The following is a 17,491-nucleotide window of genomic DNA, read 5'->3' on the forward strand; positions in this document are numbered from 1 at the left end:
ACGCAGATTTTAGGTACGTCTCTCATTAAAGAGGATATAACCGAGTCTTGGATTTAGTTGAATGAGAATAGTTTGGAGCTTAGTTAGGGCTTTATTTATTGCAAATTGCTCTATGCAAGTGCATGAGACTCAGTTTGTTAAAGTTTAGTTGTAAGCAGAGCTGTGCAGCAAGAAAATGCCCTGCCAGCTGTTTGTTCGTCCTCTTTCATTTGACACTGGGACAACAGACAACACCTCCCAGCTGTTTGAATATATTAAATAAAGTTTCCATGTGAATGGCTTGATCCTGCTTCCAGAAAACTATTTGTGTGGGGGGCGGAACGGTTATTAGTTACTCCCCCTCTATATCCCCCCCCTTTCCCCCCCAAACACACAGACACATAAAATACCCACATCCCCTCCCACTGCTCCTACATAATGGCTTCACACGTCGCTGGCCTTGCAGTAATGAAGTGTGAAGCTTCTGTGACGCCACAGGGAAGCTACCGTGTGGAACTGTACTCTCTATTTTAGTGTACCTCCTTCGATTCCTTTCAGCTCAGATACATTTGCTCAAACATTTGGCTCACTTTATATTTCCTACAGGCAAGATTCAAACTAACTTTCATAAAACAATACTTAACAACTATGCAACTAGACTGATAAATGGGTGCAACATGCTCAGTCGTTCTTACTTCTGTTCTAATAGTGTTCTGCAAATTTTTCAAGTTGGACAACAACAAACAGACTGTGTGTGCCAGCTGCATACTATACATTACATTTATCCAAGAGCTGGTGCTGCATTAGGAAAACTGACAAAAAGTTTTGTTGGCATTTTTTAAGTCCATGTGCATCAGTGTTGCTTATGATGGAAGTGGGTTGTACACAGTGAGAGGTGAGTAGCAGCACAAGAAACAAAAAAGTTGTAATTTCTTAGAAAAATTTGTGTGCATTTAAAAAATAAAAATTGGAATTAGGTTGCCACATTTCTTTATTTTTGTCTTTAAAATTATAATATTATAGTCAGTGGACAATGGTGAAATACATTAATTTCATGCATCTTCACTGCCCAAATTATGTCCTGTTAACAGACTGGCAAGTGAAAAAGAACTATTACAACAGGCTAGCACTGTCATATTTCAAACTGAGGAGCCCAGGGTCAATGCATAATGCCATTGCCTCTCTTAGTATTGCGTAGCTTTAGGACGCCTGTCCTATTTATATTGAGGGACTGTGGATTGATGCGAAATGACGAGGGCCGCGAGGCTGCTGAGTGGGTGGGCATCCCATCCACATGCTCTCCTCCACAAGCAAGCCTCTACTTCCACACACACACACATGCAGACACACACACACAGATGCGCACAGATACACACTTGTCTTCATGTTCCAATGCCACCAACCTTAGAAAAGCCCTACAGTCTCAATGTGCAATGTCCTCTCTCTGTCAACATATCCTCTATCGCAACATTAATGTGACAGAATATAACCAGAGCTCAGAACAAGCAGGCAGTGCAGAGGAATGGATGAACGGCGTGTGTAACAGGTGTTTTTCCTCATCTTTCCGAACAGTTTGCTAGCTCCTCACATGGTAGCTCAACAAGCAGTGATGCTGAAAGTGTAAAATGTTGCTAATTCGTCTGAGGAAGGCTGGTAAAGTTGCAATTGATTTCTTTGTATGTGGATTAACATGTTGGAAATATGTTACTGTACTAATTAAGTCTAGGATACATATTTAGAATTTCTGATTTTATAGCAAATATCACATATTAGCTATTTTAATATTTTATATAAAATAATTTTCAACATAACACTTATGACATTATTTATATAATTTTATTCCCTTTCTTTACACACCGTCCACTCACACCTAATTGTAAACTTGCTCTCATTCCCTATTCTTTTGTTATCGTTATAGTAGTCAGTAACCACTAGCCCAAGGTCAGTGGTCATAAGAACGTAGCTAATGCTTTACTACAACTGTCCATCCATTAGTGAATTGATTTTATTATTTTTTTTAAAATGGATATTCAATCTTTGTTGGCATGATTCAGTTATCACATGTTAGAAATGTTCTTAGCTTAAAGCCATTCAAACGTTATCTAAGTTAGACATTTTATTTTCATCAGAACAATGACTTGATTGTCTGACTGCAGTCCACACCTCTGATTGATAAAGAAGAGGCCAGTCATTTAAAAAAAGATGCTTTGTTTGACTTGTTTAATGATCTGTACTGAGCTGCTTGGATTTCGGCTTTAGTTGTTACACAGCAATACCCTAATGTGTGCTGGTTCATCAGTTTGTTGGAGCCCAGTGACTGTGTGTCTCTTTGGAGGAGAAAAATTAACTTGAGCTGATAGTCGAGGGAATAATCTGGTTATGTGTAATGAGGTCTCTTATTAGTAGTTATGCGTCTATCAGTTTGAGTGTGCTGGTGGTGGACTTCCCACATCTCCCTCTCAGGAGGCACGATGCTTTCGCTCAGCTCATCTAGCTTTTTAGTCTGAATTGTAGGCAATTAAAACCCTGCCATGTGAGCGTGGAAAAAAGGTAATGAATATGGAACACTAACTCAGAGAGGTCCGCAGAGACCGCTCAGTGAGTTCTGAGGGTTCCTTTCTCCAAATCATTGGGAAGCACAAAGACCATCTGACAGCATTTTTTCCTCTCGTCCCTCACTTGGTGTGCATGTGACTTCCCAAATGGTGGCCCAGCGGTTTTAAAAATGCAAAGCCTATTCTTTCCAGGTTGGTGAACTTCTGTGACCTCTGGCAAGTGAGGAGAAACTTTCTGTCGTGGGTTTGGCGATCTGACTGGCTGACCGTGCCAGCTCTCCCCCCTTCTGAGCAGAGCAGAGGAGTGATGGGAAGGGGGATGAGTGGATGTGTCTAGACAGCCAAGTGGAGGAGGGCAAATATTTAGCAATGCCACTTGGGGAGGGGATCCAGGCCTTGTCCCCACACTAAGGCATGCCTCTTAGCCACAGAATCAGGCCATGTCTCCATCTTGCTCCCTGTGCTGCTTCACACTCTGTATTCAGGGTCACGGATCTCATTTCTTGGATAATATTTCAAGCTGGCCATAGATGGAGAATTAAATTGAACACCAGTCTTGGTATAGGGCATAAAGGATGGATTCTAGGGGCTTCTCAGAGACATGGTATGAGACAGGAAACGGATACTGTAGATTTAGCTGTTACTTAGGCTACTTTTAAGGTTCCCTGTACATGAATGCATGAAAAGCTGAGCTGTGTGCTTACAGAAAATGGAACAGCCACCGCAGTCATCACTTATTATCCACTGTGACATGAGTCACCTCATTTTAGACTGAATTGTTATTTTGCTGTTGATAGCTGAATGCAGTTTCTCTCTCTCCTCTTACAAAACTGTGTCAGGTTGTTATTGGGCAGAGCTATAGGTGTTCATATGTGAGCTCTGGTATGTTCTTGAATCCACTGGTAATCCAAGCAAATTCCAATGGATTTCCTTCCTGTTTTTAACACATTTGAACAAGTCCATAATCAGATGAATTGTCATCAGATCACTGCCCAACAAGGCTACTCAAATCAGTGTAAACATTGACTCAAGCAAATCTGCTCTTGACAGTTTATGGTAACACCACATTGCCACGCTGACAACAATGCATATCCCCCCATCGCTGTTCTGGCAGGATTGTGACACAAAGAGAGAAGTCAAAAATTTGTAGAAGGAAAAAGATAGAGAGGGAGAGGGAGAGCGGTCCGACGAGGCTCAGTTGCGAATGTCGGTTGGCGCTGCAGACTGGCACTGGTGTCGCGTTGGATGATGGGCTGAGTCAAACCTGCTCCACTGGTAGCCGTCACTCACCCACACATCAGACAGCGTGGAGCAGTCTCACGCCACCTGTGCTCTCACAGTGTCTGTATGATGATCTGTCTCTCTGGCTTCCTATTCTTCATCAGGTCCCTCTGCTCAGAACTGAGAAGAGCTTGCATGCATGTTGAAGAGCTAAATCCATTAAACAATGCTTTTTTTTCTAACTATCAGTAGCCATCAGGCAGTGCTGAAATCATTAGCTGGATAATAATTAAGTCAAACAGCAGAAACTTTACCTGTGACAGTTTTCATAATAAATTATGCTTTAGTAGGTATTTTGCCAAGTGAGTGTGTCATACTGTATATGTGCTGGTTAGAGCCTCTGAAATGGTGAGAATTTGCTTTGCTTGGATTTTCATAGTCATAATGTAAATTCAGCATCTTTTGGTTTGGGATCTGTTTTCACTGTTGGTAGCTTGGGATTGACATTTGTCTTCATTCCATTACAGTCTAAATGATCATTGTTTAGTCAAAATATAATGCTAAAAATAGTCATTCATTTTCCCCCCAAATATTATGCACAGGAAGGATTAAATAAGAACAAAGCTTGCAGATATCGCCAGTCATCCTATTTGCCATGTAAAATAATTGAGTTCAAGTCCACTGGTACAAGCTAAGGTCAAAGAAAATTAACCTGTCAGCCACAACAACCCAGCTTCCTTACAAATATATTAATGCTTGATTCACTTTTTTGTACCAGATCCACTCAGGCAGAGCACCCCCCCCCCCCCCCCCCTACCCCCCCCCCCCCTACCCCCCCACCCCGCCAGTTAAATTTCAGCAGTTTATTTAACTGACCTCTTACCAACCTTATATCTTTAGTGTTATTATTTGTGGTAGATTATGTGGTAGACCCAATTAAAAATAGTCAGCATAAGTTTTAAAAAACACATTTAGTCATTTTCAATTACTTTTTATTTTAAACTGCAGCACACATTTCACAAAAGTTCAGCACATTTGGGTTGTAATAATCACAGCCAAACCCTTGGTGGGATTTGAGAATGAAATGTGTGTTTCTTTCTCTCACGTAGTGCACACATGTCACACACACCTAATGTCATCAACACTGGACACATATTTCTGGATCCCATCTTTCTGAGGTAATGAAAGTTTTTGTACGTAAAGCCTTGTAGTGTTGACCTATCTGTCTACACTTGTGCTGTTACAGTGTCTGTCATCAGAGTCTACAACAGCAAATTAGTACCAAGGCTTATTAGTACCAATACCAGCAGTGACAACATTTATCAAGGAAAACATCTCCTACTCTCCCTAATTATCTCCCTTAGGGTCCACCGCTCTGTGGACTGATATTGAGGGCCAGGCAGTCATTAGGACATCACACTTAGGCTGATGGGCAGAGAATTCAGGGGACATGTCCACCCTGATTGGTTAATTTGATGTGAGTAGAATGACACCACGTCTCGAGCTGATGAGATATTTATAGTTTGTGTGAGAATAACCAGACACCTGGTCTCCCGTGCTTCTGTTCCTGAACTCCCGATAGAGCGCTGGCCACAGGGGGCTGGCGGTGCAAGCGAGGTGGGCCAGAATATGAATAGCTGACTGGGAACAGGCTGCTGGAGGTGGAAAGGGCAGTGAAGTTTATGTGTCAAAGAACAAGAGTGAGTTGCTGATATTCAAGTATATCTGTCAGTCTCTCCTGGCCTTTGAGAGTGAGTGACAAAGGGCGCAGGTCAGCCTGGCCTGTCTAAGCTTTTTTGTCTCTGCTCAATAATAGGATCTTGTCTGATACAGACACACTGCCTGTCTGTCAGTTTTACTAGCTGGTATTTTGTCACTTTTTGTCTGTGTGGCCAGTGCTGCGCAAGGCCGGCTCGTGCACCTTCTAATGAACGTCTGTGTGTGTGTGTGTGTGTGTGTGTGTGTGTTTGTCGTCAGATTGTGATCTCCAGTCAGGCAGGATTGTCCCTGCAACTGCCCCTCGTTCATGGTGATACCACCTTCCTGCCACTTTTCACTTCACGCTGCTTACATCCTCAGGGAGTGACAGATAGGAATCAGAGTGTAAAGCTGGGCTCAGCATCCGCTCAGTGTCTTTGCCCAAATGCTGCGAACTCTGAATAGGGCTTTGCCTCTACAGTCGGAGACACCTCCCAGCCCAAATCTCCCATTGTCAGGTTCCCACCACTATCTACCACAGTAGCATTGCACAGAAAAACAATTTCCCTCAGGTGTCCACAGTCTTGTCTGTTTCTCCCTCGCATTAGGGGCTTATATCACATAATTTTTCACACTTGGGACCATGCACATAAATCATGCTTTTGTCCCAATTGTTCCAATGATCAAGTTTTCTTTCCTGCCAATTAAAAGGCTTTGATGTCTATCTGTGGAATGGGTGAGACAAGAAAAGCATCTCTCTTCGGCTGCCTCTTGGCTACCAAAGGCCAGAGTTGTGCTGGCAGAAGATAATCAGCAGTTCTCACACAAACAAGATAAAAAAGTGAGAGAAGGATTTACTCCCATCCTGCCTGTCAGGCAACCCACTGAACAGACAGGGGAATTATTTTGGCAGCAACACTAATGTGGTGACGGTTGTTGTTTCCTAAACTGATTTCCTTAATCCTCCACTTGTTCCATGCTTTGTAAACATGGGGGCTTGATTTTGTAATCTGGGAGGTCCCATTGACGCACAGACACACATACACGCACAGACAACTTGTCCCTCTAACCCTCCTCCTCGTCAGCCACTGCCCTAATTAGTCAGAATTAAGACGAATGCCTGGGCCTCCCACGATCAATTGGTATCGAGCTGGCTCATGCTTGGGGGCCTCTCTCCGGCAGCAGATCATTTATATCAATCGCTCTGCTTTTCTTTCCTTCTCCCTTTCCATCTTTCCATACACCAAGTGCCCGGTTTGGTGTGTTGGTTGGTGTGTGGAATGGATGGCAGGGCAAAGACTTGCACGTAAACTGTTACAGTAGTAACGTCACAGCTACTGCTGAGAATAATCAGGGACATATTCGCTTTTCACATGTAAATTATAATATGCATTTGTATCTGTTGACACAATCATATTCATATTTAAGGATGGGTTTGATATTTTTTAATGCCATTTCATTTTAATAACAAGCTTACTACTTCACTACCAGCACAAATCTTTCTTTCCTGCTCTTTGCTTTTCGTGTTGCCCTTCTCCCAAATATCTCTTGTCTTTATGCCTTTATTACATGTTCGTCTGAGGGAACAGGGGCTATGTGTTCAATGTTTGTATTGATTTAGTCCATTTGAACCAAATTATAATTAGTTCAAATGCATGTATGTGCATCTCTCACCTGCGTAATTTTTCTTCACTCCCACATGCTCTCTTTGTTATTGCTCTATTGCTATTTTGATTGGCAGCACTGTGTGAGGACAGAAGCAGGAGGCTCACCATACTAGTCTCACTCTACATTCACACAATGGCAGCTAGAAATTACTGCAAATAGCAAGTTTAGGAAACTAATGTTGATTGTCTTTTGAAAAGGTGCGGTGACCTGCAGTGCTGCTTAAGGCCAAACAAGAAAGCCTTTTTTATTATGTTTTGTGTTGCCAGTTTATTTATTTTTTTATACTTAAAATGAAAGATGATTCTTTTTTGGGTTTCCAATGTTTATTTTAGCTTTTTTTTTACATTTTGAAACCATTGTTTATTGGTAGGCATGATTCCTTGGTTCCATCTTTAACCTGCTTCTTTATTTCTAGTTTTAGAAATGCCTATAATTTTGTACTGCAAATGTTACATACAATACATACCAGCGAAATTCACAGCAGTGTTATTCTTAAATTATTCTTTGATCTACTCAGACCCAGCACCTTAGGGAAATCCATTTATAGGACAAATTAAATAGAGGAAAAGAAAGGGTACAAAAGCACAGTTCTATTAGTTTCTCTTTTCCAAGGTTAATGGTAGAGTAGTACACTGCCACTTACCAAAGACATAGATCCACTATGTCCTGTGTGTGCGTTTCTACAGTGAGTGTGTACTTTGCTACTCTCAGTCTAGATACTGACTGCATCTACCCTGCAAGTGAGCTCAAACTCCTAAGGTCAGCTGCCTCTACATGCTGCATGCTTTGTTTGTTTGCCTGGCACATTTGTGATGTTACTGAGGACACTAGTCCCGCATGTATGTGGTGCCAAGCTTGGATGGTGCACCACAGCACTTTAGCCATCCGTGATTTGGCAGCTGGCTCTTTGGTTAGGGGTCTCTATTCTGTGCAGCAGAGTGTAGCGCTATGCCTGTGGTGTGATCCACTTGGACTGTAGTCCAGAGCAGTAAAACTTGGCTAAAATACTTAAGAATTGTGGCTAAGCTAGGATGTACATCAGGTTCAATTTTAAGTTTATATGCATTAACTGTAGCATTGCCAGATAAGCTTATTTATTTATTATTATAAATATATTTTTTTGCTCATTCTAAGTCCCCATTTCACTCCCTCATCTTAACACCTGGCTATCCTGCCATGATGTCTTTTAGTTTTTCTCCTACATACCCCTTTGTTTTTTCAGGCTTTTTTGCCACCTGCTTTTTTTTCAGAAAAAGAAGGTCTTCAAATGTGCCTTCTCATTTCTTCAGATACCACTGGAGAGAGCCCTCTTCTCTGCAAACGAACGGTGTTCTGTATTTCTGCTTTGAACTCTGGGTCATAGGGGATGTAGAAGAGAGAAAGAAAAACACAGAGTGTTGGGAGGGGAGTTGTTCTATAGTGTCTTCATGGATTAATGGCAGTAAAAGTGGGACTATTAATCCTCCTCTGTCATTCTGTGCTGTGGAGAATTGGATATGATGGAGACAAAGCGCCACATAAATATTAACCAGTGTATCCTTTTACAGTGTTGCCCATTCACCTACATTTTCTGCTTATTATCAGGTCTATAATGAGTCACAGAGGAGGAACACACTCTCCCACTGTTTGTGTGTGTATGTGTTTATGTTTTTGTGTGTGATAGTGCATATGCTTGATTGGGTGAAATAGTTGGCAACCACTCATGTATTTCTGCCTAATTTGCCATTCTGAATACTATTGAGTTAAGTGGTCTTAAGTTTGTTCTGTTTCCGGCTCCCTGCTGCGCTAGCATTACTACACCACTTTTGCTATACAAAATCAGCAAGAGAGAGAGAGAGAGAGAGAGAGAGAGAGAGAGAGAGAGAGAGATACGGGGATTTGAATGAACAAGGACTGCAGCATCATGTTTCAAGTGAAGTGCACACAAGGTGATGCTGATGATGATGAAGGATGTGGTGAATGCCTGGACCAAAGACTTTTGTACCAATCTGAGAAATGGTTCTTGTGAGTTCCCTGCAGTGGAGACTCCATTGTGGTTAGCTGGAACCCAAGACAAGCTCACCAGCTGTGTGAATTGTTGCAGTAGCCTATGTCTAGTCTATGTGCTCAGATAAACAGGTAAAGAAGAGAACCAGTACATAGCAATTTAGGATTGTATATGCATTTGCATAATTCTGTACATTCTGGAGCTATTTTTAATATTTTTGTGCCAAGAAGTGTTTTGTCTCTTTTATTAACCTGCTCCGCGGAGAAGCCTGAGTGGGTTGAGTTGTATTTCACTATATACTGCAGTGAAATCTTTACATACTGCTACAATATAAGGCTGTGCCATGTGCAGCCAGATGCTACTGTGCAATCAAGAGTTTGGTTACAGTCCTCCTACCTGAAGCTGCTCCTCCCGTAAATGAAAGTGCAGCACATCCAGAGAGACAGAAGCAGAAGACACAGCCTGTTCCCCCCTGCTTCATGATGTATTCACTACAGGAACATGTTGTTTTGAGATCCACATGACAGATTCTTGTTAGCCTAGATCCTGAATAATCAGTTGTTGCTGGGGCTCCCATAGGCATCCTATGGGGCCACAGAGACATGCCCAGGGAACCTTGTGGGCCCGGCTTAGGGGTGTGAGGGTGCTGTGTGTCTGCTGCATCTGTCTATCAGGAGATTTGTGAGAATGTTGGGGGCACAGAGTGGAGACGGTGTCAGGGCGATACCCTTGACGTGATGTGATTGAGTAGACAGCCGCGACCCGCTCCTTTCTTTACCCACCACGCATCTCTTTCCCCCCTACTTCTCTACACACTCCTCCTTACACAACAGCTCCCTGAGAGTGAGCGATCACTTAAACAGCACTGGTTATTATACCTAAGCACATCCTAGTAATTTATGCATGATTGCCTGGCAATCTGAGGCTATTCATCATCCTCTTTCCTATCTTTCTTTTTTTAATCGGTTGGTGTCTTGTTCCTCTGGACTTTAATCTATAGGGCTATTAAGAATGCCTGTGTAATAATGTCTCAGCCCAGGTGACATCATGACATTGGCATCGTCATTGCCATGTGGATTTGGGATCTAGGAGGACCAGATCTGACTTATATAGCTAAGGAGCTGTTAAGACCATCCATTGCTGTTTTGGTTACACATCAAGTGCTGTCAGGCAGATGGAAAAGCTTTGTCTGTGTGAACTGCAAACATTGTTTTGTGTCAAGATTTATTCAGTAAAGTGAATCCATGAGCATATATGCAAACTGTCCGTTATTATCATAAAATAAAAACATGTCTGGTATTGGTTGTGTGTATTTACACTTTTAAATTAGTCTGGAAGGCATTATCGATGTGGACCACATACTTTTTGTAATTATTGAATTTTGTTTTGTGTTTAGTTATTATAGCTATATTTTATGTTGTGTTCCATTGTTTTTTAAATGGTAGAATTATAAAGTTGTTAAAATAAGTTGAGTGATTCAGTTAGAGAAAGGTAGAAGAGAAGCAGAGCTCATTGACGATATGTTGCAGCATGTTCAGAACAGCTTTCACTGGCTAATAGGATATACATTTATTACTAATAATCAATGCATGTGACTGAGTTATTTGTGGACGACAAGGTGTTTTTCACCGTGTTGCTGTGGTTTTCACTCAAAAGGGAGCAGTTCAGATATGTATGTAACCAATCCAGGGAACCAGGCCAGCTCTTATCTAATGTACAGGCGTGTTTGTCACATGTCTACATGGTTCTGTGTATGTGTGCTTTCATGTGTGCTGGCACACACCGTGAAATATTCAGTGTGAGGCAGAGGTGGTAACAGCCGCAGTACACGCTGACCCTTCTGTTGTGGAGTTATCCATCTGTGACTTCAAGGCATAGCTAATGGATGCTGACCTTGCTCCATGTTCTCTATCAGTTCTGTTCAGGATCTATCAACCCAGGGATGTATCTTGATTTAGACCCCCCCCAATCCTGCCTTCACTTCTTCCTTGTAGAGCACTGCTCCAGGGTGCACCTTGGCCTGGGCTCAGTGGAGGCTAAATTAGGAACTGAACAACATACGCAAGATTGAGACAACAGAAGTCAACAGCTTAACAGACAATCAAAGTGGCAAATGGGCCAGATAGCGACCTTGGATTATCCGTATCATAATCTGTACTTTTACTGTGGTGAAAGCAATATTATATGAGACCATTAAAATTGTGCCTGAACCACTTAGAGTGATCTTAGAGTGAAAACTGAGTATTACTTCAGTTTTTTGATATTGTGAATCTTTTTATCACCACAAGTGTGGTGTCCATCACACTGTCATTTGTAGAGAAATAAATAATTGGGGGTAGTTCTGTCAACATATCCCCAAATGCCAACTTTTCATTTAAAAGAAAAATATTAAAGCTGCTGTTTACCTCTTTTTTCTTCGGTGCAAATGTGTTTTGAGGTTAAATTTTATTTCACTTTTGCCACTTTTGCCTCTGTAAGTCAAATTTCTGGTTAGGGACTTACACAGATGGTTAGGGTTATGTTAAGAACACCCAGATGGCATTCAGAAATATATGAGTCATATTTCATGCAATGTGTTATAGTACAGAGCTGCATCCTCCATTTACCCCGGTGTGACACTGAAGAGAGACTCACAAAGTCATTCAAACAGGTAAGACTTCTTTCCCTAACATTTTTTCCATGTCTAGTTTTTTTTATCCATGAATTACAATTTGTAATGTAGAAACAGTTTAAGAAGGCTATCTCATGGGTCTGCAAAAAACCCTTGGCAATGAAGTAATCTACCTAAAAAATACCTTGTTGATTTGTTTCTTATTTAATTGTCCTTGTATACTGCATGTGTGGGTGTGAGTGTGTGAGTGCGTGTTCCTGTGTGCCCTCATTTGCTTCTGTTTGTCTAAGTCTGAAGCCACGTGGGTGCATTTTTTAGATTGCACCACCAAACATTTCATTGACACTCACAGCAGCAGTCAGTGCATTGATTTCCCATTGGTCGATGCTGGTTGAGTTTACAGAAGGAGGTGCAATGTCTGTTTTCTTTCCTTCTTCCATCTGCAGTGGTCACACCATTCTTTACTTCCCTAAAAAGAAAAAAACTGCAAACATTGATAAAGGTGACATTTGAATACAGTATTTTAGGACATTTAGGCTCATGTTGTCCCACATGGGCATGATGTTAACATATTATCAATTTCAGTCACACTATACTCTTAGTGATTTTATTTATTTTATTGTTTTAGTTTTTTGGTTAATTTTCTTAACCTTTACAGTGCTATAGGTATCTGTGGCTCAGGAGGTAGAGCTGTCTTCCATTTATTCCAGGGTTGCTGGGTTGATTCCCAAGTCCGTCTTATTACACGTCGAACTGTCCTTGAGCAAGACAGTAAACCCCAACTTAGTTACTTTTGGTGAATTCAGGCCATCTGCATATCAGCTCCCCATATCTGTGTGTGAGTGAGTGTGTGTGAGAGAGCTTATGAGTGCAAATGGGTGAGTGAGAAGGTTTGTAGTGCTTTCGGTACCAACAAGGTAAAAAAGCACTGTATAAGTGGAAACCATTTATAGTTGCAAAGTGAGGTTTGTGTTTCCTTGTAAATACACTAGGAATTGCCCAACTGTAATAACCATATTTAGGAAAACATGGATATATATTTTTTCTTGAACATTTTGGAGGCTGTTGTTTTCAATTGGTCCTTTTTATTTTTACACTCTTGCACCCTTGTCAGTTGATGGACTTTGTTGGTCCACAGTGTGAGATAGCTGCAGTGCAGGGGTAAGAAAAGTATGACAACAACCGATGTGGGGTGTTGAAGCTGAGGGATCTGTCAGTCAGGGCCAGTACACTGGCAAACATACCTCAGATTAATTTATGACCCTGTATTATTTTCTCAGAATAATAACTTTGCAAATGTCAAGACAAAATCAGGAGTGAGTTTTTATTGGTTATATAATTCTAGAGGGATGTTATGGATTTTTACATTGATTTCAGTACAGTCTGAATTAGTTGGCAGTCAATGTCAAGCATTCACTGGCAGAAAAGCATCTTTGGGCATAGTTTTCTACACTCAGAATGAAAGCCCACAACCATAACAAGAGACAACTAATAGTAAATACAATAGAGGACACACACAATTTTTATTTGAATACTAAAATGGCCTAAGACGCATAAGTCCAGGAGGCAGCAATGCTGTTTAGCACTGTTACGATTTGGCTTGTTTGCTGGTGCTGCTGCCCTTGGAGCCTGGAAGTTCCTTAGAGCCCATTGTTATATACTCCATTATCTTCTCGCAAGTCTGATGGATATGCATGCCTCTTAGTTGGTGCTATGGAGATACAGTTTGCCATTATTCTTTCATCTTTTTGTATTTCTGTTTGTCCATGGTCTTTCATCAAACTTTCTCTTTCTCTACGTTTCCCCCAGAGCTCGTTCTCATTAACTGTGGGTCACCTACTTTCAAGGGATGGTTGGGGGTTGCTGAGAAATACTGTAAATCTAAATTTCTAGGTCTGTACATTGTTTTCCCTCTACGGTCCACTATAAGTGAAATGATCTTTGAGGTTGCATGAGCAGTTATGGTTGTTGGAGACATCCTTGTGGTTTTAGGTTTAAGTGTTTGTTACAAACGGACAAATTCAGAGGCTTTGTGTCACAGCCTGTCTGATCGCACATATCCTTTCTTTCTAACAGTCTCTTGATGTCTGCACTCTTCCTTGGACAGAGAGAAGACCTGGCAGACAGCAGTTTTAGGGCTTAGATAGATGACTGATTGTACTGAGGTCAAAAAGAAGACATGCTGTAATCACAAAGAAGGAAGGATGATGTCAATCATGGTGTCTGGTGTTCTGGTTGAGGAAGGAGGGCTGAATACAGCCAGAATTGGACAAACAATCTTGAGTGTCAGAGCAGGAGCCATCCTGTTTCTCCTTCGTCTACGTGATATAAATGCACTTCGTGTCATTTATCATGCAACTTTTTCCTCCTACCCATCTCCTTTGGCTTCTTCTTATCTTCATCATTGCCAGAAATTGGATTACATTGTGTCAGACAGTATAGTATGAGTCAGACATTTTCTTCTGTTTTTCAAAACTTTTTTACATGAAGTCTTGATATAGGTGTTATACATATCTGCAGCTAGGTTAATGCCGCTGAGGTTTTACACTCTACATAGCTGCCACATTCTCTTAGTTTAGCATGTTAGCCTGCTAACAGTACCTACGTAGCACAAAACATAATGTACACATTTAGTAAAAGCAACACCAGTGTTTTTACAAATGTAAAATCATCCTGGGCATTATAAATGTAAATCAATCAAAATAGTCACTGATCATTGTTAAATTGGTATATAACCTGTAACTGCTGACTATTAATAAAAGCCATCAGAATTTCAACTTATATGCGTTCAGTCAGGTACAAGCAGCAGCTATAGATTTAGATTTATAGAACACACACAGCTCATCAGAATGCAGTAAGTGGTGTGACAGGCCGTATCCACAGAAAGTGAAACTACAAACCAAAATCAGCATTAACGAAAAAAGGATAAAGCCATCAAGAGAATCAGGGACAGTTGATATCAATTAGATATATCCAGGTAAATTAATGTACAGATATCAGAATAATAGAATTTAGCACATTAGCACCCTTAGCACCAGAAGTGTAACAAATTAGGACTTAAATTACAATTTTTGCACAACAATATGACAGCTGGGTTCCTTGGATGTGCCGTAGTACTGCATGTTAGTCCCATGTTCCATCTCTTAATCTCAGGGAAGCACGGAACTAAAAGGGAATTTGATTTCAGAAAGGTGTTTTACGCAAGAACCTTCATGGGGCCCCTCCTGACAGTGCTACTTCAAAAACAAAATGAGGTGGGCTGTGACCAGCAATCCCCATTGATATGTCAGAGAGCTTCAAACTTTTTTTAAACTTTTACAAATTTATTTATTCATTCATATCTGTTTGTTTGCTTATTTCATACTCTCAATTTCTTCTTTGGGACTGTGGGCAACCTCCGTAATCAGTGAGTTAATCTTGAATTGAGTAATTTCTCAGAAGATCCACGTTTAATTCTTATTTGTTGTTGCTTGCCCCCCCTAATGACTTCACAGGAAAGATGTGCATTTCCTTAGCTGCTTTAATTCACAGTAAGAAGCTGCCAAGTGTGATCTCCATTACAGCGCCCATTAGTGTTGTGTGTTAAAAACACTGTACTCCACCCCGAGATATATATTGACGTAGTATCTCTCAGGTAAACTGAGCACGCTCAAGTTTCCTTCAGAAAATGTAGTCTTTTCTTGGTTTTTATGATTACACTTTGATTTGTTGGTTTGATAGATATCCCTTTGGTGCCAGCCAGCCTCATTTTATCTTACTCTGACTGACTGTGAGTGGTAATGAATCACCAACACTGTACTTATGAGATTATTAATACCTTAATAATAGACTGTTAATTCTTGCATCTCAGATGGGATATCATGCTTATTTCTCCTGTATTTCAGGGAGTCATTTCTCTGGCTGAGAGATATTGACTATCTAGATCATATTTCATCAGTGGCTCAATCTGTTTTTTTCCTCACTTAAAATTACACCTGGTGCTTACAAAGCAGATAGATTTTTAAAATGCTGCTAAATCTCAACACAGAAAATTGACTTATGTCAATAGATTTGTTTCCTTACTCTCCTGATTTTCTGTTTTTTTTTCTCTGTCTCACTCTTCTCTCCCATTTTCATGCATCAAAACAGCTTGATGGTTTGACAGGATGGGCCCTAGAAACTTGCTGCCTCCCTCCAGACCCTCCTGAGTCTCTGCTCCCTCATTGAACTGTTATCTGCCCCATTTCTGGGCTTTTCCATGGCAACTCAGAGCCAGCAAACGTATGAGTGAAAAGAGTGAGGTCTCTAGTGCAGGCAGCATCTTGTCTCAGACAGCTGTCTGCTAAAAAGACAAAGGAAGCAGAAAAAAACAAAGAGGAAAAGGAAAGTTTGGGAAAGTTGTTTTCCCCCCTTTAGCATGAAAAACAACTTAAATCACTCCACAAACTTTGCTGCTACATTCAGCCAAACCCTTTGACCATCATCAGTCCTTGGGCCATGGGTCTCTACCCTGCTTTTGAATAATACTTATATTATTTACATTGGTGCGATGATGAACACATAACAATGTCGTTCTCTCTGTGATTAGCTCCTAAGCAACCTGTTCACTTGATACAAGCTGCAAATACTGACTGACAGTCCTCAAAGTTTCATCCGTGGGACCCCCTCAGTGGAAGTAACCCACATTTCACTCTATTTTAGGCTTAATGTCAGATGTAAGGCCCTACGAAAACATATGGGTCTCTCCTCTCAACATGTATCAAATAGTGTCGGGTTCCCTGGAAAGCTAACGTGTACATTTGATTCTTTCTTACACAACAGCTCTTCCTCACAATCTTTAGCCTTTCCTCTGTAGGTTCCTCACTTAGATATGGAGCGACGAAGCGACTTTAAAGTTGGGTTATGCCTGCGCCTTCCATAGGATTACACTAGAATCCCGATGGTTTTAAACAGTCACACTCTGCCACTCAAAACCAGGCATTTTCGTTCGGAGCATTTATTAAAGGAACTTGGGAGTCTGCGCTGACAAGTGAAGCGTTTTGTAGAAACGAAATGAGGGATAGAGGAGAACAGAACTTAGCAACAAGGGTTTTCCTTTTTAAAAGTTTCATTTTCAACACTCATAGTCTTTGTCACTCTGTTTGCAAATACAGTCACAAACATAGCCCAGGGACACAGTGGCCCTGAGGACTAGAAAGGAACAAGCAGTTAGAGGCAGTCTGTGAGTGCCGATAGACATAACTTCATAGTAATGTTTTCCCACTAAGATTAGTATTTGGGAAGGATGATGAGGCTCTTCCCATCTTTACTGCCTATAAACGGTTGATATGAGGATTTTCCCTCCAAAATCCAGCATAGACAGGGTAGAAGGCAGGCTGTGTATGAGTACAGAGAAGCATCGCATGATTAAGGGGCAAAAGAATAAGGAGGGGGAACACTCTCTTCTGTGTTTTTGTGGATAGTTTTTATCCTAAATGCTCTTCTCAACAAATTGGGCTAGTGAATTTTTGTCAACATTTATCTGGTGAAAATTCTATAGAGTAGTATATTGTTTTGGCTTGTCTGCCTCTATTTGTAGGCCCAGGTGCTCTGTCCAGGGTGTAGCCCACCTAATGACAGCTTTGATTGGCTTCAGTAGCCCTGCAAACTCTAATAGGATGGTGTGTAATAGAAGTATTGAATGCAGAACTTACATATCATCACACATATCTGCTTATTTACACACCTACCAGTGATATAAAGAGTGCATTACTTGGAGTTTTGGAGTCATACTTCTGGCTACCTGATGAATGT

The sequence above is a fragment of the Channa argus genome, chromosome 15 (assembly GCF_033026475.1).
Source record: "Channa argus isolate prfri chromosome 15, Channa argus male v1.0, whole genome shotgun sequence".
Taxonomy (NCBI): Eukaryota; Metazoa; Chordata; class Actinopteri; order Anabantiformes; family Channidae; genus Channa; species Channa argus.